The 22,899-nt window shown below is 44.5% G+C and overlaps 1 protein-coding gene across 21 annotated transcripts in view; it reads right to left on the reverse strand.

Annotated features, from left to right (window-relative positions):
• LOC108030786 (poly(rC)-binding protein 3) overlaps positions 1-21,082 on the reverse strand; it is a 47,520-nt gene extending 26,438 nt beyond the window's left edge. For 10 of the 21 annotated variants that reach the window (XM_017103852.3, XM_017103849.3, XM_017103847.3 and 7 more), the window contains exon 1: positions 20,759-21,051. The gene's annotated coding sequence lies outside the window, so the exon portion shown is untranslated. Of the gene's footprint in view, positions 1-20,758 lie in introns of all 21 variants that reach the window. The other 11 variants (XM_017103861.3, XM_017103860.3, XM_017103859.3 and 8 more) reach the window with 4 other exon arrangements.
• Between the last annotated feature and the right edge of the window lie 1,817 nt (positions 21,083-22,899).

The raw sequence follows: 22,899 nt of genomic DNA on the forward strand, positions 1-22,899 counted from the left end.
CAGTCACAAGGAACCCTCTCAAGTCTGGAATTCCGAAACCAAAACCAATTACGACTAAGAGGGAACCCCTTCAGGCTTGGCCATTAATTAGCTAATTGAATATAACTGACCGATCTCGTTATCCCGGCGCTAAATCGTTGCAACACCGCTGGGCTTGTTGGAAATCTTTTTAGGAACTTAAAAAGTCCGTCTCTTGGCATCTCAATCCGCCTTCCCCTCACCCTCTGCGCCCCCATTTTGACCCATCTACACCTTTGGCTTCAAACATTTTGTCGGTCAGTTGTCATCGGGATACACTCGAGAGGCGTGGCCTATTTCAACTTTTTCGACTGGTATTAGCTTACATGGTAACTGACGTAAAAGTTGGGCGATGGGCGTTGGGCTGCCGATTGAGGGTAGCGGGCGAACGAGAGCTTTTCGTTCTCGGCTTTTATGCAACAGTGCACTTCGAAAAGTATCTGACAGTGCAAGTCTAAGCCACACAACACACACTGGGTGCCTAGTACGGTTTCGCAACAGCAACAACCACAGCAACTAGAACATGAACCCAGTCAGCATATGAAAGTCGCTTTAAAGGCATTAAAATTCATTTAGGTTGCCCTCGCCCCCTCCTCCGCCGCCCACACAAAACCCCCGGGGCTTGGGCAGGGGAAGGAGACGGAGACGGAGAAAGGATGAGGCTGCCGCATCGATATTGAAATTTATGCTACAGATTTAACTAATAATGCAGTTAAATCCTGTCAGACCAGACCAACTTGGAAGCGGAGCTGTAAGTAAAGCAATCACACGCTTCATAAGCCAAGGCAGACGCGATTTTGTGCCCGGGGTGGGGGTGGTGGGCGGAGGGATGGGGCTGGGTGGTTTAGCCAGCCCGACTGGTTTAGTGGGGGTGTGGGGCACAACAAACACAATTGAATAAGCTAGGCAATCAATCAAAATACAAAATCTATTAAGGAGCAGGAAGACGCAGACATTCGCCCCGAAGGAAGTTTTCCGATGTCGAAAACAGTGAAGCAAAGCGGGAGACCTTCGGAACCTACCTACACATAAAAAGAATCATGATAGCCTTGGTTCGACCAGACTTTACGGTTGTCGTGGAATATTTAAATATAGTTTTAAATCGAGTTCACATTCTAAAACTTCGACACCAAAGTTATTTGTATGAAAATCAAAATTAAATTGAAACGATACGATTTCAATCTTGAAAGTAAGATGGATAAAGGCAACCATCAGCTCTTTTGGTCCACGGTAATTTGCAACCCAACTAACTTTGAGCCTTAATGAGCTTTGCAGGCGACAGCACTCAGTTCCTATAATGTCGCGCTAGAAAATCTCTTCCGTTCATTTTGATCGAACGTCGGGGCTAATTTAGAAATGTTGCAGCTCCCAGTAAGTAAATGACATAAATTAATAATTTCACCGCTTTTGTGCCCGAAGAGGGAAGTGCAGGTCGTCTTTCTCCGTAGCTCCAAAATGGCGTCTGAAACAAAGTGCTTTCCATTTTAATTTATTAATTTAATGATGGGACGGGGGCAGGGTGAGGCTGTCGATGTCGTCGAGTGGAGAAAGAAATTGCCTTGCCAAGGCACATTTTGAATTTTTAATTCAATAAAGCGACAAAAATGCTTCCCATTGCAAAAGAAGCACCCTAAAGGTCTAAAGGGCGGGAGAGTTGCGCCAGGAGCAAGGATATTTAGCGCGGCAGTCGTTGAGGCCATAAAATTTAAGGCAGCCCAAAAAGTTTTCCTCCCGGCTATTTTTAGAGACAAAATATGGGCAGTACATTAAATTTTCCGGCCAAAAACTGCCGGGCCGGAGTATGTGAGGGCGGGTTCCGGGCGGAGGCCAGGACAAACGATGTCTGGGGGCACGGTGAAAGCGGCAAGTCATAATACTTATTGGATTTGAGCTGGCCAGAAATATAATTATGGCTTGGAGAAATAAAAAAATCTGTGGGGAAAATAAAGCAAAGGAAAAAGGAATTTCAATTAAAGTAACAACAATGTATAGCCGGGAAAATGAATCAGAGTTTCGGGATTTCTGTTGCGGCAAATAAATGTTTAAAAATTTAATTAAAACGCAGAGCATAAATATCAAATTGGGTTTTAATAAAGAGCTCTTTTAGGCGCTCAGCTCCAACAGAGCTCCTCGCAGCATAATGGAAAGGCTGCCCACAAGCCTTTCGGGAACCTTTTGTTACTCTGCCCCTATTTTCTCTTCCCACTCTTTATATTTTCCTGGGCTAAAAGTTTGCTTTGCCTAATGAAACTTGAGCGAAACGCTTAAGGAAATGCTTGAAAAATGCTTTGTTCAAAGTTTACTTTTATTTTGTATTTTCTTCGTGTTTGAAGAGCCCCATAAAGTGCCACGGGCCGGCTGAGAGATTCGTTCTGATTCTGAGCTAGCCAAATAATACTTCTGTGATTGATGGTCGAGTCTCCAGCTCCATTGGGTTCAGTTTGGTTCAGTTTCGCTGCAAATTAGTTAACAAACAAAGTCGGACAAGAAGTCGCTGATGAAGTTGGCAGGCGAGAAAGCACACATTTCAAGTGCCGTTCGGCGGCCCCTTTCAAAGATAATCTACAAACGCAAACTCAATTTGGGGCCAAAGAAATGACAGAAATGCGAGTTCTTAAAGGTTAACTACGGCTGAATTTAAAGTCTACACAAAAACAACTCCTTCAGAAATACTTCAGAGCCAGAGGACGGACGTTTTCCATGAAATTCATACATTTTTCCGTGGCAAAAAGGGAATAAAAATCTAAACAAATACCGCACGAAGTTTGCTTTTAGGACAGCCAGCAGGGGGATACCTAAAAAACGAAAACCCAACCAAACCAAACCAAAGCCTAACCCACACTCGCAGCTCAGAGCACCAGCAGAGCAGTTATGCAATATTTTTGTATAACGAAAATCACTTTTTGAAATAATTGCCAGAGCCAAAGCGCTGGGGTAATGTGTGGGAAGCTGGAAGGGGCTGAAAATATGCCAAACGGTCGGGAACGAAGAGCTCTAGAAAGGCATATCTCCCATGCATACGTATGTGCAGGTTTAAAGCTAACGAGAGAACAATTTGGTGGGCGCATACCCTGTCTTATCTAGTACATTCGTTCTAAAATCATCTTTGATATAAAATTTGCATTGAGTAAATCATGGTGTTATTATTTAAGAAAGTTACTATTTTTCCAACGCGATAAGCACTAATCATAACCATTGCTAAAATAAATGTTATTCGACTTCCTAAAAATAAGCTTCGAATTGTTGGCACCTCTTCGTTGAGTTGTTAGAAGCACATAAATAACTTGATACTGCTAATAAATAAAATGGCTTGCTTTAAGCAGACAAAATGCAGAATTATTTCAACCTCCATCAACTACTTATGCCGTATTTGAAGTTTCGGGTGCACTCGAGAGCATTTTTAATTCGTTTATCCGCCTTTTAGAAAGAGATCCGGGGAACTTATGCTGCTTCTCTGCCACACAAACACACAGTCGCACTCTAGAGCACTCGCAGACTCACATGAGAAATAAATAGCATTTAGTGCATATTTAGTACAAGCAACGACAACGTGAAAAGCCATTCCGAAAAGGAGAGAAGGAAAGCGAACCGAGCCAAACCAGACCAGAGCGGGCCAACATACCTGCAGAAAAAGGCAGGCCCGCCCTCCTCTTGGCCACAACTAGCTGTCCGACTGGTCTGTTGTTAGCAAGAAAAATGCATCAATGCATGCAGGAGCGGGCAAAAACCGACGAGCAACAAAAAGAAGCCAAAGCAACATAAAATGCAGGGGATAATAGAAGCGGGCACGGAGACGGGGTTGCAGCCAGCAGAAAATGGCCAAACATGTTCTATGAATAAACGGAGCCGGGGCAGGCTAGCCAGGAAAACTTGGCGTGCCTCCTCGCCATCCGAGCCGAAGTCAAAGTTGTGGAACCTGCAGGTTTTTCTTTTCCTCCGCCTTTCCAACAGTTTTCATTGCCACCGAGCTGGAAGTTGCAAACATGTTTTCCTGGTTCAAGTTGAGTCGCAATCTTGGCCCGGCCAAAGCAGCAAAGATATCCGGATTCGCAGCTGCCGCACACATCAGTTGGTCGGTCATTCATTCATTCCCGCCACCATCCTTGGTTTTTGGCCACCGAAAATCCTTCAAGGGTATTATGACGGGTTCGGTTCTCATCGGTTTGGTTTGGGCCAGTTGTGCAGTTCAAGTAGCTTACATGCCCCAGATGAACCCGAGAACATGCAACGTGCAGCAATTAGGAACAGCCCAAAGAGCGGGAGGAGTGGGAGGAAGCTCAAGAGTTTTCCGCAGAAATCCCAAAAACTTCGAGTTTAACTTCAAGTTGCGGTTGCCTCGCAACTTGCGTCAAACTTTGGAGCAGTCTTGGGTGGATGCAACTTTGATGGGTGGATACATTTCGGCGAGTGCGATACTTTCAATCAATATGCAAGCAAAGCCCATTTAGTTCACTCGAAACGCTTGGCTGAGGTTGGCCGTCGCGGGAGGACTAATCTCTTTTTATCAATTTTAACAGCTTTTTGGCCACTTCATCTGGAACTAAATGAGGGCAAAATCTTTGCAGCCAAACCAGAGCAAAGCTAAAAGTGTTCAATGTACTTTGCCGCAAACTTTGAAGAGTGGGGGTGAAGGAGACTTTTTGGACTTTATACCCCCATCCTGTGCTCCAAACCGTAGAAAGGATTTTTTTATATCCATTTTGCGCAATTATAAAATCAGTAGCTACAACAAAAAAAAGCTGGCACAATCAAATATTCTTATTTAAATTGTATATTGTATTGCATATTGTGTATCGATTTCGCATTGGTGAGAAGAGAGTTGAAATAAAACTTCCAAAGCTGAACGTTAAAAGTAATACCAATAATACGAATTCTATACTTTTTAATAATAGGGACTCTTTCTCTCTCTCTTTTTATCTCTTTCACACTCAATTAGGGGCTATAATTATTAGTTTTTACAAAGTATGGTAGCATAGTAATTTAAACCCAGTATATCCTTCATAACTCTATCAAAACCAATAAAAACAATCTTCTTAGAAATGTATCCAAAAAATGATATTTAAAAATTTTCAGCTTGAAAGTCTTCAGCGAATTAAAAGATTTCTGAGAAATTAGTTTTCCGAGTGCAGTGGGCCTCTCCTCCCCTAAATGCACACAAAATCGACGCGCGAAACTTTAAAGAGGAATTTAATTATAGCCAAAGCTCCTTCTCCCCTCTCTCTCCAACTCGTTCTCCCTCTCTTTCGCTCACTTATCTACTTCTTCTTCGCTTCGAGGGAGGATGAAATAAAAATTAAAATCAGCAACAGCGAGCACCAGGAACGTCCCCTTGCCCGCCCCAAACGGATCCCCTCGAGGCCCGAAAGTCCGCCTACGGTGGTTCTCCTCTGTCGCCGTCTCTTTCGCCCCGGTATAGCCTTCTCTTTCTGCTTTCTGCACTGCTTCTGCGGCTGCTGCCGCTGTCGGGTTTAATGAACGGAAATCTCTTGCAAATATTCAATTGCTATACAACTCTGAAGCGCAGACAGTCGCAATATACGCCGATGTGTACATATCGTGCCGAGTGGAGTATGCCCGAGCCCGGTATATACGCAGGCACACAGATGCACCCAGTGGAAGTCAACAGACAAAAGAGGCGCATGTCGACGGTGCCCACGAGCAATGTGCAATGTGCACTGTGCGATATGCGATATGCGTTCTCTGCCAAGTCGATGATGGAGTTTTGTACTGATAATGACGTCGCCCTCGGCGATGGAGGCGCGGAAGAGAGGTGCCGGCATGGGCTCCGTCTTCCCGGAAGATTTGCAATTATTTCTAGCTGCAATCTCGGCTGCTAAGAAAATTCTAATCTTCACATTTTTCCTCACATCTTTTCGGGGGGTTTGGTTTTTCAGTCTGGGAAAACAAAGATTGGCATTATATTTTAAGAGACTCCATATACCCTTTTAGTTTACCCCATTAATTTTTCATCTTTTATTCTCTGAATGTTCTGCAAAATGGAGAATAGTATTTCATAACATAACTAAATATGCTATAGTTCGATGTCTTTGATTTCTCCCAAGGATTTCGTCAGGATAACCTGGGCAATCTAGGCACATAGATTTCAGCTCGTCCATAGATTCCGAGTTTTATGATATTAATTTAAAGCTACTGCCTGCCTCGCTCTGCTTTTCGCAACTCAAATCCCCGAAAAGGGGCCCGTCTCCGAAGCAAATCACACTGCAACCGGTTCTGCGGCATCTATCTAAACGTAGCTGAGAAGCACTCGCCTAATCCGCCCCGACTTGCCGCCTTAAGGACGGATAAGCCCGTGGTCCTAATGCCAAGTCACATTTATAGGCTCGGATGCTCAGTCGCCGCTCGGCTCGCCACTCTGCTCTCCGCACACACTTGCAATATTAATAATCTGCTTGCCATTGAAAGCCATACAAGGCGCGACTTCGTCGTACGTGTCAACATTCGACGCCGACCGCGGCAGCGACTGCATGCGCGACGGCGCATATAAATTTTGTGTTTTTCTCTCTTTTTTGGAGTGGTCTAGGAACTTTTGCGCCGTTGCGAGTGGCATGCAACCCAGCAGCAACAGCAACTACAAAACTCAGGCAGTGGCGGAGTGCCGTGGGGGCTCGCGGCGAGGGGCTCGGGGAGAGACCCAGAGCTGGCACAGTGGAGGCCATAACCATAAACAATCAGGTGTGGGAAGCTTTTGTGGTCGAAACGCAGGCTGCGTCGTAATTCCCAATTGAAGCTAAATTATTTATTTCAGCGAAATTGTGTCAAGTCGTGTGGGGGAAAGAAAGAGAACCACATTTGATCTGGAATTGTGACTCCAAAGTAATACCCCAAATAAAAATGAGTTCACAGTTCGCACAGGTTCCCGTACTTTTTTTTCTAAAGTGATCATTTAATCGTTTGTCTTAATCCACTATTTCGAGAGTACTCAAGATGTTTTACAACTCACCACAACTATTGCTAAAACTCAAGTAGCCTGTTCAGATACACATTTTAGTGTTTCGACGTCAACGTATTTTATCAGCTTTTGATTGTCAATGTTTTTTTCCTTTTTATATTTTTTAATTAGCCAAATGTAACAGAAGTCTCACTAAAATTAAAGTGGTGGGTTGTATTTCTTTCGCATCAAGGACCGGACACCTCCGGTTATCGTAACACTGGATGTGTCCCTTAAAGCCAGGGTGATTCCAGCGAGAACAGGAGTACACTTATTTCATTCAAACTTCGCAGGTTGTCGGCCCACTGTAACCGCAAAATGCCTAGGCTCCTTCAGTCTAGTGCTAGGAATGCCGGGCGAACTGCCTTCCCATTGGCCTTTGTCTGCGCCCCTCCCACGGCGCCCCTGCTTTTATATGGTATACCCGCTTTTGTGGATCCTGGTGCTGCCCGCTCCGCGTCGCACTCTGCCCTTACCGCCCTCCCGCCCCTCCTGGCGGCTTTGGCGTCGAGTGCACAACAAATATTGTCGCCGGCTAGGTCGGGAAATCAACGCACTAAGCCCTCTGCCACGCCCACCCCCTGCGCGCCCAGCCCCTTTTTGCAAATGCCGGCGGGGACAGTGTGCGACAACAACACAAAGTAAATAGTAAACAAAAATAGTTGGCAGGCCAAAGTAAAAATGCAGAGAGGAAAACAAAGCAAAAAGAGGCAAGCGGAACGCATGGGCAAGTGAATAAAAATAGAACTTTAAATAAAATGCGAAACAGCTTGTTTCGCTTGCCTCTCCTTCCTGCTGTATTTTGATTACGTTCGACTTAAATTAAATCGGCGAATTACATACAGCAGCAGGACAAAGCGCGAGAAGCCCTTGCCCGCGCAGCTCTATAAATACAAATGTGCACGTTCATACGGACTATACGCACCGATTAAACGGCTCCAAGAACCGGCAAGTCCATCGGAAAAAGCAACAACTGCCAGTAGGGTCATAAACTGATAAGCAATCGGGCGGGCAGATTAGTCAGCCGTCAAAAGGGGGTGGAGAGGGGCGCTACAACCGCGATAAAAGTGTAGTAATAGGATCCCTAACTCCAGTGATTGTACACTGATCAGATCGATGTTATATCGATTCCCGTTTTTACTTTAAGAGAACCCAGGAACGGGGAAAGTAACCCTTCCCTTACTGTCATTATCATTAACGCAATGCCCCTTCTTGTCTGCGAAAATGTTAACAAATAAAAGATTAAAAGTACGTTGAAGTTTCATTCCATTTACGTTTCCCGTCAAAATTTGTGTCAGTGTAACTAAACTTTCGAAATGGAACTTTATAATCGGTCATATTCTAGCGATAACAAGCAACATTACGGTTTAATCGGAAATACCTGAAAACTATGAAGACAGATAGCCTGCTACAACAACTAGGTAATTAGCGAAAAGTGTGTGTGACCACCAATATGACAACTCTGCCATAATCCAATACTGCTATTGAAAGTAATTGTTAGCCACGTAATGTATCTATCGCGTATCGGTATCAACCGTATAATCAACTGTCTCCCCTGCGTTCAGCCATTACGGAGTTGTTCGAAGAAGGTCAGCTCTCTGACCTTGAAGACAGCATTTGTGAGCCCACAAGCCCCGCCTAACACCCTTTATCCCTTCCCTCCGGGACTCCTTCGTAACGAAATGCTAAATTATGCGAATTAAAAATAAAAACAGAACGACACATCGGGTCAGATTAACAAATTGTGTGTGCGTTAAAAATAAAAAGATACAAAGCCAAAGTCACAATGCAGCCAAGCCAGAAGCAACACAAACAACAGGGCAAAAAAGCAGACTCAGCGAATCGCGGGCAACGAACGCTTGATGTACGCAAAAATAAAAACACAGGCAACCAGCGGCCGAAGAAAGGCGAGAGGAGAGCGAGTACCCAACGGAACGAGAAACACACACATGCAGGGCCGATTCTGCTGCACATGCACTGAGAGAAATGATCACTGAACGGCGTGGAAATAGGAGTGTTGAAAAGGTCAAAACGGCTTTCTCAAGACAGATACCCAACCCATTCAAACCACTACTATGTTAGCCATTTGCTTACCACTTGCACTGATAGGATTACACCCCCTTTTAATTTGAGAATAACCAAAGAACCGCCAAGAAAATTGTTTTCAGTGCAGTGAGCGAGCGGGGCACGAAGAGAGCTTAAGCATTTGATTGAGTTTGCGATAGAACAACAAAACGGATAAGGAAGAGGAGAATGAACTTTTCCTTGCTCACACATTTGAAATGCACATAACTTAGCGAGGAATCGAGCTAGTTCCCGAGAGAAGTGCTAATGTTCCACTTGGCGTATGAGTAATGTCTCGTATGCGGGGGAAAACTGGTTTGCAAAGGTTCAATGCGGAAAATATCACAGTTCAAGCGGTTCGATGGCGTCCCAAGTCAAGCTGAAGGTCTTTGGGTTGGACTATTTCGTAGTCTCGAGCTATCCTATTACCCTGTCCGGGAAGCAACAACCACACCAGAGGCGGAGCAGGCCCGTAAACAGAGCCCTTAACTAATGCACAATGCATCCGACTCTCTCCCTCTCCCTCCCGTCTCGCTTTCGAAAAGTCAAACTATCAATTACAATTATGTGCGCAAACGAGACAACAATGCATTGGCAAATAGATACTCGATACTCACAGATACATCCAGTTACTCGCTCAGATAGATACTGCCAACAGCAATAACAAAACAGCAGCAAACAATTAGCCAGAAGTCAGCAGAGCACAGAGCCTTAAACTCAAACCTCAAACTAAACCGAAAAGAGCGAGAGGATGGGAGCGAGGGCAGAGAGAGACCCTACAGTGCCCAGACTCGTGTGCCAATTTTGAAAAGCGAGATACTTAGATACATTGGGAAGACGAGAGCTTTGGGGCTTCGGGGTTCAATATGGCTTGACCCAAGCCTCAGAATCCGCAGCTAGGAACACAGTCCCAAGATGACCAAGCGGGTCAGCCGACAATCGTTCTGCGAGGAATCTTTATTAGTTCGATACAATATCAGAGGGGAATATTTATAGAAACAGTGAAACATAATGAATGATTTATTTGTTTGCCTTCTAGATTTTTGCGTTGCTGAAAACCCTAATCTGAAAATTCATTTTTAAGACCAAAATATTCCATACGGATTCAACGACTGCCGCAAGTAAAAAGAATTTCAAGAATAGATAATAGGGGGTTTTATATTTCAATGTAATCCCCATAGAGCTGCATTCGCCCATTCCCTTTGTCACATAACAGGAAAAATCATTTTCCGTCGTTTGCGATGTAAAGAACATTGCCCTTTGTTTGATAAATACTCTCAACCTTCGGTGCTGGGCGAAACCAATAGCTTTTCTTGTTTTTGTTCAATATTATTAACAAGCAAGCTCAACAAGACCTGTCGGGGCAAGGGGTCGCCGGCGGGGGGAGAGAGAGAAGGATAGGTAACAACAATTACGCTTCAGTGCATCTTTAAGATATTGTATCTACAGAATGCATGTGCCGCCGTGGGCTGTATCTATATCTGCGGAGCTTTTGTGTGAGTACTCTCTCTCTCTTTGTGTACGTATTTAGATAGCTTTTGCTTGTAGGAGATACTCGTACTCGTACACGGTAGATGCAGTTGTATCCGCTGTGCCAGCTATAGCTACATATATCTGACGCCGGACGAAACGCAGATGCATCCGCAGGCAGACTATGCAAACGACAGGCAGCAGAATGTTGCAACTTCACCTCCCCCCGTTTGGCACTGATAAGATAAGAGCGGCGACACTCGCCCCCCTCCGGCCGTCAAAAAAACATTGACAACTTTTCTATTAACGGCCCGGCCCGCCCGACGAATGCGAAAGGCACGGCAAAGGCAATGTATCTCTCGGTTCGTTTTGTATCTACACAAAGAAATCTTGCTCGGATCTGGGTGGAGAAGCGCTGGAGAGCCTGTGTAAAATGCAATGAGGCGGCACAACGCTGCTGCAAAAGTCTGCAATTGATTGAAGCAAAAGTTAAGTAGATTATGATGGAAAAGTTTCTGGCACAGGCCAGGCAAAGAGACGTACATACGACTCTCGGCCATGATACGAGTTTTTGCTACTGGATAACCACCAGCTGCACGGGCCGGGAAAACTTTTCTTCAACCCGAAAAAGCAGGCAGGGAAGTGGCAGGAATAACTAGTTTTGCCTTGCCAGAGAAAGATGAGTTTTCAACCATTTCTCTGATACTTATTTGTCAGCCATCAAACTAATACGCTCTTTAAAAGCCGCTCCCGAACAGACCGCAAATCAAACTGATTGAGAGAGGGGGTCAGAAGTCCGCAGTGCAAAATAAGCGACTTCCTCTCTCAGCCGGAAATTATTAACTATTCTTGGGCGCGCCTTGGGGCCGAAAACCTGATTGTTCAAATATTGATTGTGCCAGTTATTGTTCCTTGTTTTTAGTGGCAAATAAAATATTGATTTAGATCAGAGGTACGAAGACGTATAAATAAAAACACGGTAGCAATTCTGCACTGTTTGCGAAAATAATAAATGTCTTACACAGTTCGTACTGTAGATCTTGTCCCTGTTAAAGCAATCACCGAGCGTTTTCCCCCTCTTTGTCACCACACCACTGTGTTCCCCTGATTAATCCTAATTTGTTGATGGCTAACTGCTTGCTAGCCAACTGCCTGATGAATGCCGTAATTACTAAACATCTGCACCTGGAACAAGTTCATTCCGAGAAATCTATTCACAGCCAGACATTTTATGGGCGGGAAAATCTTACACGAAATGGGAGATGCCTTCAAAAATCGTTGGCACAAAATTCAATGCATGGACACGTACCTGCAACGAGAGGAAGAGAAAATATAATGAATATGGGTTTTAAAGCAAGTGGAAAACAAAATAGTTTTAAATCATTCAAGTAAATAAATCAGAATCTCCACCGGAAACATTTGCATATGGAATTTACTCAGGCATAAACTTCCAATTTACTAGCAACTCAAGCAGAGTAAATAATTTTTAGACGGAAAACTAAATGAGCTAGGGAAGTATCTAGAGGATAAACAAACTTGGCCGCTAAAAGATGAATTTATTCGATTTTTCCTCTTGCGGCTGTGTTGCTGTGGCAACCAGCTGTTGGAAAACACATTTGGAATGTTTAGATTAGACCAGGAAGCGGAAAATTACTCCTCGGTCACTACAGACAGTTCGCATCTTTGGAAAATATGGCTTTTTAGTTTAGAAGACTTCCCTGGTTCTACTTGTTAAATCGAATTTATAATGAAAATCGATTTAATCGTTTGTCTCACACTCTGGCTTGTTAGCACAAGGAAGCTGGCAGGTGGCGAATAGGATAAGTCCGGTTGGTCTGCATGTCGGTTTTATTGAACCGGTACCACTTGTACCCTTGAACTGGATTTAGAGACAGGGTATATGCCTTTCCTAAACGACGATTCGCACGAGTATTATGCGAGCTATGACGATTTGGCATAATCCATTGTTGTCCATAGTTAGGTGCTCAACTCAGCCTAGCCTCTTCTGGGTTTTAACAATTGTGACGTCACTTGCAGACTTCGAAACGGAACTGGTACTGCTAACCCCTAAACACACAGATGTTAAAAGCTAAAGTAAACCAGCTCAGCAGGTAGCTAGTCAGCCAGTCAGTCAGCCAAACAGTCAGCCAGTGTGTCCATCATTTGGTCAAGTGGGGCAGCAACAGCTAATCAAAGACAACTCCAAAAATTAAAACCGGACACAACTTTGTCTGGGCCTTCTAATTGCCTGGGCAAACTTTTATTTGGTAGCACGCATGTCAAGCATAAATAGAGAATTATGGAGAAGAAATGCTCGAAACGCATATGGGTCAGCTTGGATCGAGAATGCGAGAGGGAATGAACAACATATAGACAGAAATGATGTGCACATAATCCGGGAATATAAAACAATAATTAAAAAATCGCATGTCTGACAGAATTTTTGACAAATTGTTGCCCCCGCGCACAATCCAAAAGTTAATGAACTTGCCTGAGGAAGAGAGCGAAAATCCCAAGAGCTAATGATAATGCCATAACACACAGAACACACATTTTCACGTACAGATACAGATAGAGATACGGCCGCGATGAGTATATGAAAAATAGCGCGTGCTGCCCCGCGCATAAAAAGATTTATCATCTAAAACTGTCCGACTGACTATGAATGAAAATGCCGACACTAAACTAAAGCAAAACCAACAACTCTGGCACACACACCCATTTGGTTTACTTGATCAAAAGCGAAAGAGCAACAGCGAAAAAACATTTAAAACCAAATAAACAGAAACAGAAGGCGTTTTTAGAGAGCCATCATAATTGTTTATCAAACAAAAGCTGGAGAGCATTTCCACGCCGAGCGCGAGCGCAAACTAGAGCTTCTCGCGCTGTGCGTCACGTTTAAAATAATTAATTGCCGGACAAATTGTTTACACGAATCAGCGAAAACACCATTTGCCAAAGCTGAAAAAGGTAGGACTACCACCGGAAAGCTAATTTCAAAGCGCACGGAAAAACGTTAAAAAGTATGGAAGATTCGTGCAAATATTTAACCAATTCGGAAATGATCTTATCAGGTGTAGATTGACATATTATAAGTGTTTTTGTCTGATAATCCCTTGTGAGCTGTGCACTTTTATTGCACTTTAAAAAACTCTCAACGTGTGTCAAAAGTAACTTTTTGCGTTTTTAATTAATCTTTAAAGTTCACAGCTATATTATTTCAAATTAGGCTTTTAACAAGACCTTCAATTTGCAGCTCGGTAATTTTTCAATTTGCTGAAAAAAAATTGACAAATTTTAGGTTTTTCATTGAGAGCATCTAAAATTGTAGTCCGCTTGTGCTCTATTTTTCCGTTAGAAATATTACCAAATTCCATTCCAAGTCAATCATGCGCAATCCCTGATACGCTTCCATTATTAAGAGCTACGAGTATTAATCATCAAATTGCCTTAATAATCCCACACGCCCCGCAATTGAAATGCTCTCCCCGACTTTCCTCGGGCCCCTTCTGTATTCTCCTCCTGTTCTCCTCGTTGAAAGCATTTATAGGCCAGCCCACACATTGCAGGCAGTTTAACTCAATAAAAATGTTGTTATTTTTTCGCGCTTTGTATATTTTTGATCAGCTTTTGTATAGGAATTGGCGACCAAGATATTCTCTCTCTCTCGCCTGATTTGCATAAACAGGTCGATGTCGACCCGTTTAGAATTGCTCGAATAGCCGACGTTCCACAAGATTTGTTGCCTTAGCGTCGTATCTTTGAGATACATATATTAGGTGCGAGCGGAATTGATATGTTGACATTTGGCTTCAGGGTAACAATGCAGTTTACAGTTGCTGATGATTTCAAGTTGGCAAGCTAAGAAGCATCCCAGCAATGTGACTCCAACAAATTGGGCAATTTTTTGCAGCCGTTTCTTGGGAAAGGAAAATCTTTTTGCTTTGTCCAAATATGGCGAGCGACGACACAAATATGGGCAAGTGGTTAAAGCCGTTCCGACGTCTTTGGAAAAATCAATGCTTATTGCAGTGGCTCTTGCTTTGCCTTTTTGTGGTTCGCTATTTGGCTGTGTGGTAATTAGCAACAACAAGCCTGGGGACAGCTGCTGCTGCGAAAAACTTTCCTAAAAATGGGCATTCCCCTTGATCGAGTAGATGGACGAATGTCTGGTCAGTCACATGCCCCACGAGATGCGGCCCGGCAACTGCGAAATGCAGGCAGAGATGGCCAATTTCCGAATCTCCGAATGCGTTTTTGATTGGCGAAAACGATTGCCTGCCTATCGGACCGAGTCCAACAAGATGCAATTTGGGCAACTGGCCCATATGCACACTTCGCAACTGTCAACAGCATTGATGAAATATCAGCCATTTTCGGTCTTAATGTGCCCACCCAACTGGTTTTCCGCACTGCAGACACACATTTCGAGATGCAAATCAAACTGGTTGAACCGATTGCGAGTATCTCTCAGATTGACCAGATATCATTTTGAATTGATAAATACTTCCTTGACTACCAAGTGAAATCATACATTTCGGCGGAGGAGAAATGTATCCGGGATGCTTTCAAAGATAACTGCCACAGTTTACGGCTGGCTACGTTGAGGCTAGAGACATGGAGACTTTTTGGCAAAAGCAACGGAAATTGTTGAATGAACATTAAATCTTAGAGTATTAACAAATACAATTTTATAGATTTCGTATTGGTACAGTAACTTTCGATGAAAATAAAATAATACAAAATATAATGGTTGATTTTACGATCCTAAGCTGAATTCATTTCTAAGATAGTCAGATTCCCAAGCCAGAAATTGTTCTCGTTTACCATCAGTTTAGAAGATTGACAGAAAGTTATTTTTTAAATGCTTCTGGTGGCTCCTCTTAGTGAATAATGATTGTGCTGTGTTTGCCATCTGCAGATACAGCGAACCAGCGAAGATGCTTGCATTTCCAGCTTTACCCTTCGCGTGCAATTATGAAGATTGATAGATACATTCCCCGAATCCAGATCCATTTTCCACCTCCCCGCCTCGTGCATTTCCTCTGCCCGCCTGCTTGCCACCAAAGCAACTTCCTGCCACACAAGCTGCCCCAAGTCGCTCGAGTCCTTCACTCCTTTGACAAATCTGACAGCTGGCCCGAAAAAGAAACGAGCGTGGCTGCTTCTCCAACCCCCAAAAGGAGCTCAACAACATAAAGCTTATGCTGGCAACAAAGGGGGATGAAGTGGAATGGGCATGGGAAGGGGTGGGCCGAGGTGGCAGAGAGGCAGCAGTCATTATCAAAGCCCTTCAAGGTCTCTCAAGGCAAGCGTCTGTTTTTCAGATTTTTATGTTCACGACACGCACGCTCTCGAGTGGGGGTGGTCTCATATATTTTATGAAAATTAGGAGAACCTGACTGAGTGCTGGCGAGGAGGGGCCGAGGACGGGGACGGGGACGGGGACGAGTAGAAGTCGGAATGTGGCCATAAATAAATGGTCTCGTTTACGACTTTGGACATTAACCTGTTAAATTTCTAATGTGTGTGACGGGTCCTTGGTCTCCTTAGGCGCCCGCACCCATCCGTCTGCCCGCCGCCCTGCCGCCCCAAGGATCGTCAACGTTTTGCATATTTAAGCAGCCTCAGCAGCACCGGACTGGATAATCTAACATACTAATGTGTGCGAATGCCCAGTCAGCCGCCTCCCCTCGCCCGCCTTCCGGCCGGTTCAGCTGCGGCTTCTCCGTTCCAGAGAGACCGGACCACAAAATCAATAATGATTACATTTGGCTTGCATATTTCACCAGCCAAGAGAGCGGACAAGAGTGGGCGAGTGGGTGGCTGGGTGGGTTAAGTGACATTTGGTGGCAACGCCAATTGGTTGGCAGGTCAGGTGGTTGCTCCTCCACCGCGCCACCACATCCCTCGGTGGAGAGTGTGAAAAGACAAAAGCCAAGAGACGGAAAAGCGGTTAAGTGGCGAGGTAGCAGCAGCACCACCAGCCAAAAGCCCTTACGGAAAGAGCCTATGCCTATGCCCACTTCTGAGCGACAGGGCGGACTCGATAGGCAGGTTTTGCCAGGCGAATTGATAGGAATGTACTAGCGTACCCTTCCAGCATCTCTGCGCAAAACATACGACGATAACCAAAGCCATTCGACAACTCCTTCAAATCAATGTTTGAAATGACTTATGACACGGACTCTAGCAGATGAGGAAAACTAATAGACAATTTTGTCCTGATTCTAAAATACCAAGTACGTTTATTGCTAAAAGACGTGAGTCGAACAAAACCTGGCTAACGATTCTTTGGAACTAACCTTAAAATTGCTCAGTTACTGGAAAAGATTAGAAAACGTTAATGGCACCGATTTCCAACATTAAACATGACAGAATTACCAATTTTCTTTATATGTTTTTAGTCTTAATTCCGATAGTGAAATCGTAATGAAGTACTAGCTGCTGATAATGACATCAGTCCGGACAACTGCAACGTTCTTTTCCACACTAGAAAAGAACTACGCGAATTCTTCAGGGATGCATTTTACGCACAGAGAAAGACTACATAAAAAATACATTTTTCGTTCACGGAACTGATACTGAACACCATTTAAGTAATTACAAGATTCTGATCGACTAAATCGACAAAACCAGTGATTGTTCTGATACAGAGCAGTAGCTATGGCGATCATCTAAGGCTCCGTTAATGCCAAGAAGTGCCCCCGCCGAGGGTCCACTGTACCCCAACCGTAGCCACCACCGAACGGGTTGAGTGCCTGGCTCTGGTGGGGCTTCGAAGCAAAAGAAATGCACTGCACTGGCACCGAAGCAGCGGAAAGCAGAAGATGCAGGCGAAGAGCAACTGAATAAGTGGCGCGCAGGGTCAGCGATAAGGGGCGGCGAAGGGGGTGGCCGGGGCGGGGGCGCGGGGAGTGGCGGGCAGGAAGGCGACGCCACTCAATGCAGTCAACGGCCTGCGGACTGCAGACTGCAGACTGCAGCGACTTAGCCGCGACGGGCATGGGATGGGTCCTAGCCCAACCAGTTAGAAAATGCAGGCGGGCCGGAGCAAGAAAGTGCAACAAAGTACAGACCCCAATCTGCAGTTCAGCCGACGCACACTCGCACAGATACCCACTCTCGACCCGCCACCCACCGCCCCCTTTCGCCCTCCCGACAGGTTGAAATCCAACGCAGCAGAACGAGCGAGCGAGGCGACTGGGGAAAAGTAAATGGAAAACGGCGAGGAAAATGCACACAACAAAAAGGCGAAGCGCTGATGACGTTGACGACGAAGACGACGGCGACGGCGACAAAGCGATTGCACAAAACAGGCCGAGTGCGAAAAAATCGCAGAGGAGGTGGAAACACATGCCCAAAAGGAAAATGCAACAAAAGCGTACGGCGAAGCAGTCACAGGCTGCGGAGCCAAAGAACAGCGGAGAAAAGGGCTGTGGCACGGGAAAACTGGCTGGGATCGAGCTAAACGAGAAGTTGCGATTACAACTTGAGTATCTGCGACTGCTGTTAAATCCACGCGTTGTTCTCTAAGATATTTCCAACACAATGAGCCTTGAGACTACGAACACAACATATTGTCGTAACACTATTCAATTTACTGGAATAAATTAGCTGCCCTAGTGATGTATGTTACTTACTAGGTACCAAATACCAATCAATCTATTTACTTAGGAAAACTCCTAGAACACAATCTTGAGAATCGAAAATGTCTCAGAATTAATGTAAAGGTGCTAAATAAATTATTCAACACCATATCGTTAATCGAATTTAAACTTTTACTTTCAAGTTAGTCGGTTCCCTTACTTAAATGAAAATGAAATTCTTGCGAAATACTAGTTAATTCCTTGCTTACACCCTCAAGTTGAACTTCGGTTAAGTACGGGCTCAGCTGCTGTCGTGTAATGCCATAAAATGTGATTTCAGCACTAATTGGCGGCTATGAATAACCGAATGAAATAATTGCACTGAACTGGGCCCCAACGTTCCTGCCCCCGTATTCGTAACTATAGTAAATGATATCCCCCAACAACAGTAATAGGGCGCTGCACTGAAATAAAAACTGGGCTGAAGTTCATGTTAAAACTGATTAAATTAGCATTTAAAGTCAACATCTATAGTCTACATTGGCTTAATTTGATTAGTAGCTTAAAGCAATAAAAGTGTTTTAGAATGAGCCATAAAGAAACTGCTTTTATTCTGATAAGAGGTTGAATATTAAAAAATCATTTCAAATAAATTATTCTTGCTGAGACAAAGGTGTTGGTCAAGCATCAAAGGTTCTAAGAAAAGTGTAGTTTTTGAGCTTGCGTATTATTTAAAGCACGGTATCTCAAACTCTAGGCATTATGTTGTAATTACATTTCAAATGTTTTTTATTTTACGATATAAAATGTAACCGAAGGAAACCCAGTTTAAAATTTAGATGATGTCCTAATGTTTATATTCGCAATTAACAAAAGTCGTACTGTACAGGTCTATACCTGTGAAAATACAGTACGACTTTTGTCATCAAAGCTCTGACAGCGGCAAAACAAAAGTATAGCACAGTTCACCGACTTCTAGTTATTTAGGTTTGAGCTTCGAAAGTTAGTTCTCAGTGTAGGACAGACTTAAATCCGTTTTCAAGTGCAGCGAGGCGACGACGACGGTTTCGCCTTCAAAAGTAATCACAATTGAGTTTCCCCAGCTGCAGGCAGCAACAAAAATAACAATGAAAACAGCAAAGCTGCGAAAAGTTCCTCGGGATGAATTTGTTGCCTTGGCAGGTTCTGATAAGACTTATATTCCGTACGTACACAAATGTATCAAAAAGGAGCCCTGGCAACGCCTTTGCGAGTCAAACATTCGACGATGCGGAAGTGATTATTCGGCGCGGAAAAGGAGCGAAAAAGGTCTGGTCACAAATTGATTCTCTTACGCCAGCCTTAGAGTTTTCAGGTTCTTGTTTGAGTTGTGTGGCTGGGCGTCATCAGGCTTTTTCATTGGGAAAGTTTAGAGTTTGGCAAAAATTCGGTCCTAAAAACTTGAATACAGTTTTAAGTATTTACGACTTCAAAGGATTTACTGTAAAATGATAACACATAAAATACATTAGACACCATTTGTAAATAGAAAAAAAAATTCAAACAAAAAACACCCTACACTGATTTTAAGAGCCAAACCAAAGTCGTCAGACTGGATCGGTTTTCAAAACTAGATCTACTTATAGATTGATAAACGGAAAAGTTTCACACCCAACGCGTTTGATTCGATATCGCAAGCATTAGGAGAACAGCCGTATGTTCATATCGACTCTTCCGGGGATGAAGAATATGAAACATGTATAATTTGAACACTAGAACTGTGATTTTCCTTGCACTACAAGCGTACCCTTTGCAGGGGATACAAAGACACATTTATGATAGGTCAATAGGAATAACAGATTTGTACCAAAAACAAGTTCGCGGGGTCCTGCGGGGTTAACAAGCCCGGAGAAACAACAAAGGAGCGAGGCGAAGGAAAACGCGCGCTTTGCTCGAGCCGCTGCCCACGCCAATTAGAATTTTAAGTCCAACTGGGCGGCGCTTTGCAACACTGACGACGCCGCTCGCACACACACCGCACGCACACCAGTGCGCCAGAGCCAGTTTGTCTGGCAATTGAACAATTGAGCGCAAAGAGCGACTTGCGCCGAGAGCGCGAGAGTGGAGAGAAAGACGCGCGGTTTTCGCCAAGGGTATAGAGAGCGTATTGGGACTGGTTCTTGCTTGGGCTCTAGGCCTCAGAAGTGCACAAGCAGAACGCGACGGGGAAAGGGGGGTGAGTGTGCGGGCCCTCCGGTGCGAACGAGTAACAGGGGTGGCTCTCGGCACCAAAACAAAGCTGGCCCATCACATTCCGGCCGAGCTGCGGCCTACAGGGTACCACGGCGAATGCAGGCCCAAAAGGGAGTCGGCGATGACAACAAAGAGCGGAGCACGCGAGAAGGCAACGGGGAAGAGCGGCGGAGAACGAAAATCAATTCGAGTGGATGTGGATGCTGGACCCTTGCCGCTCCCCCCGCCCCCGCACCCAGCACAAAGCCCAAAAAGCTGTATGCAGTACACACGCACACACGGGCGGCGGGCACACAGACAGCAACACGCGACGGCTTTTCGCCGGTTGGGCAGCCTCTGCCAGCGAGGAACGCCTAACTACGCCTAATTTGCGGCTAATCGAACGCGGAGCACCGCTCGGCCAGCCGTCAGAGGGGAGTTGGAGGAGGAAGCTCACGTTTTTTCTGCAGACGCAACCGGAATCGAGTCGGTACGGGTTGGGTATTGCCGGATTGTTGTCGCGTACTACGGTTCTGGGCTGGCTGCCTCGCACTCCGCTGCCTGCGCACACTTAGCTTCGCACTGGCAAATTTGCTTGTTGCAGCGCTGCTACGCACCGTGAACTTGGATGTTTGGAAGTTGGCCCGACTTTCTGGGATATATGCTGAGCTCTGCGAACTTTAGAGGCTTTGCTTGCGCGACGTAGAACCGAACACCACCATTAATTTTCGCCGAATGAGTGGCCAAAGCAGAGGCAAGGCAGATACACCGACGAACAACGGAGCAGGCGACGGGGGTGGGTCGGGAGGCGAGTGCTGCGCTCGCGGAGAGAGTGAGCGCGCCCGCCAGGGAGAGCCTGGTGCTTTGGCACGGCCGTGGTATTTTTCTCCTGCGCAGGCGCGGTCACACCGGAGCGTGGGTGCACTCAAGCGGCGACTATGGTCGTCCCGCTCGCACCCGCGCCGAGTGAGTGAAACCCGGAGAGCGGGCCTTGAGTCTTTTCGCGCTCTCGCCCAAGGGACTTTTCCACTCCACTCGCTGTTAGACTTAACAGAGGCTCTCACTGGGCTTCCCGATCACTGCAGTTTCCGTCCGATAGTTCCAATCGGAGGAGTAGTGGGGAGGGGGTAGCTCCCAGACCCCCTTCCACCTTCGCTTCTGCTCGCAATTAATGAAAGGGATTAAAATTGGGGCCAGCAACAACAAACGAGTGCAAATGTAATGAATTGCTTTTAAATTAAATTATGTAATTAATTTTATGCCGGAACGGGGACAAAAACGACAAAGGATTACACAAATATTTTCAGTTCATTATAAATGAGCGAGCCACAACAATAACAACCGAATTCCAATTAGACACGACTGCCTGGGATTTAGGTGCTCCTGATTGGATTTTCCCATTTCCGCTTCGACGTCCCACATGACCTTCCGAGCTGGAGAACTACAGTGAAGCCAGTTGGAAACTTCCGAGGGGAGGAGAAGAATTGCCCCATTTATCTGATTGGTTATGTCTGGTTGGAGATGCAGTTGAAAGTAGACCCTTGCCTGAACAAAGTCTTTTGAAATTCATTTTATTAGGGATGGCTCTACAACAAAAAAGGGCACGGGTCATTTTACTTTTTTCTTTTAAGTGTAATTTAGGCTATTTATATGTTGACCTGTATAAATGCAAAGAAATTAATGTTTATTGTATTCTTCAGACCTCATAAATTTTGAAGTTTTAAAGTTCTTTATCTGGATAACAGGCCCCCTTTTCGTGTGTCCGCTAAGATAGGATGTTGGGATTAAGCATAATAACGCTCATGCCATTTAATTAGTTAATACCTATCTAAATCTTGTCAATTTAGATGTTATGACTAACTAATAAATGGCATGGTCAGTACTACCGCTACTGACTGCTTGGTGCTGTGGCGCTGCCATCTTGTAACCAGCGCCTATTGAAAGGCCCTGGACTTCAGTACAGAATCGAAGATAAATATTTAAAAAATAAACATTCATCGATGAATTGATGAACTAATATTTTGTTTTTACAAGGAGAAAGTTAACTCCGGCAAGTTCGTGTGCCCTTGCAGTTATAAGAAATAACAAACGCTAATTTTTAAGGGTTGTTGCTAGCTTAAGTGATGTTAAAAAAATGTATTTCATTATTTCTCTGACCGTTTCTTTGACAGCAAAATGTTAGTGGCGTTCGATTTTTAATAAATTTAATTTGAAATTTCTAAAATTTCTTAAAATACAAAGAATGATAGTCCCAATATTACCGTTGGTGTAGTTTTTTCATATTATTTTCCCACAAATGTTCCGATCTTTTCTATGGCAGCTTTTAATTCCATGCCATGAAATTTAAAATTATGAATTTATTAAAAAATGTTATTTCCAAGCGTTAAACATTTCGTACCGGGTATTCCTATGGGAGCTATAAGATATAGTTGTCCGATCCGTCTGGTTCAGACTACCTGCAAAAGAGAGAAGACTTTTGTGAAAGCTTCAGCCGATAGCTTTGAAACTGAGAGACAGGATTTCGTAGAACGGACAAACGGACGGACAAACGGACATGGCTAGATCTGCTCGACTGGTGCTGATCAAGTATATACATTC

This window comes from Drosophila biarmipes, chromosome 3L (assembly GCF_025231255.1).
Source record: "Drosophila biarmipes strain raj3 chromosome 3L, RU_DBia_V1.1, whole genome shotgun sequence".
Lineage (NCBI taxonomy): Eukaryota > Metazoa > Arthropoda > Insecta > Diptera > Drosophilidae > Drosophila > Drosophila biarmipes.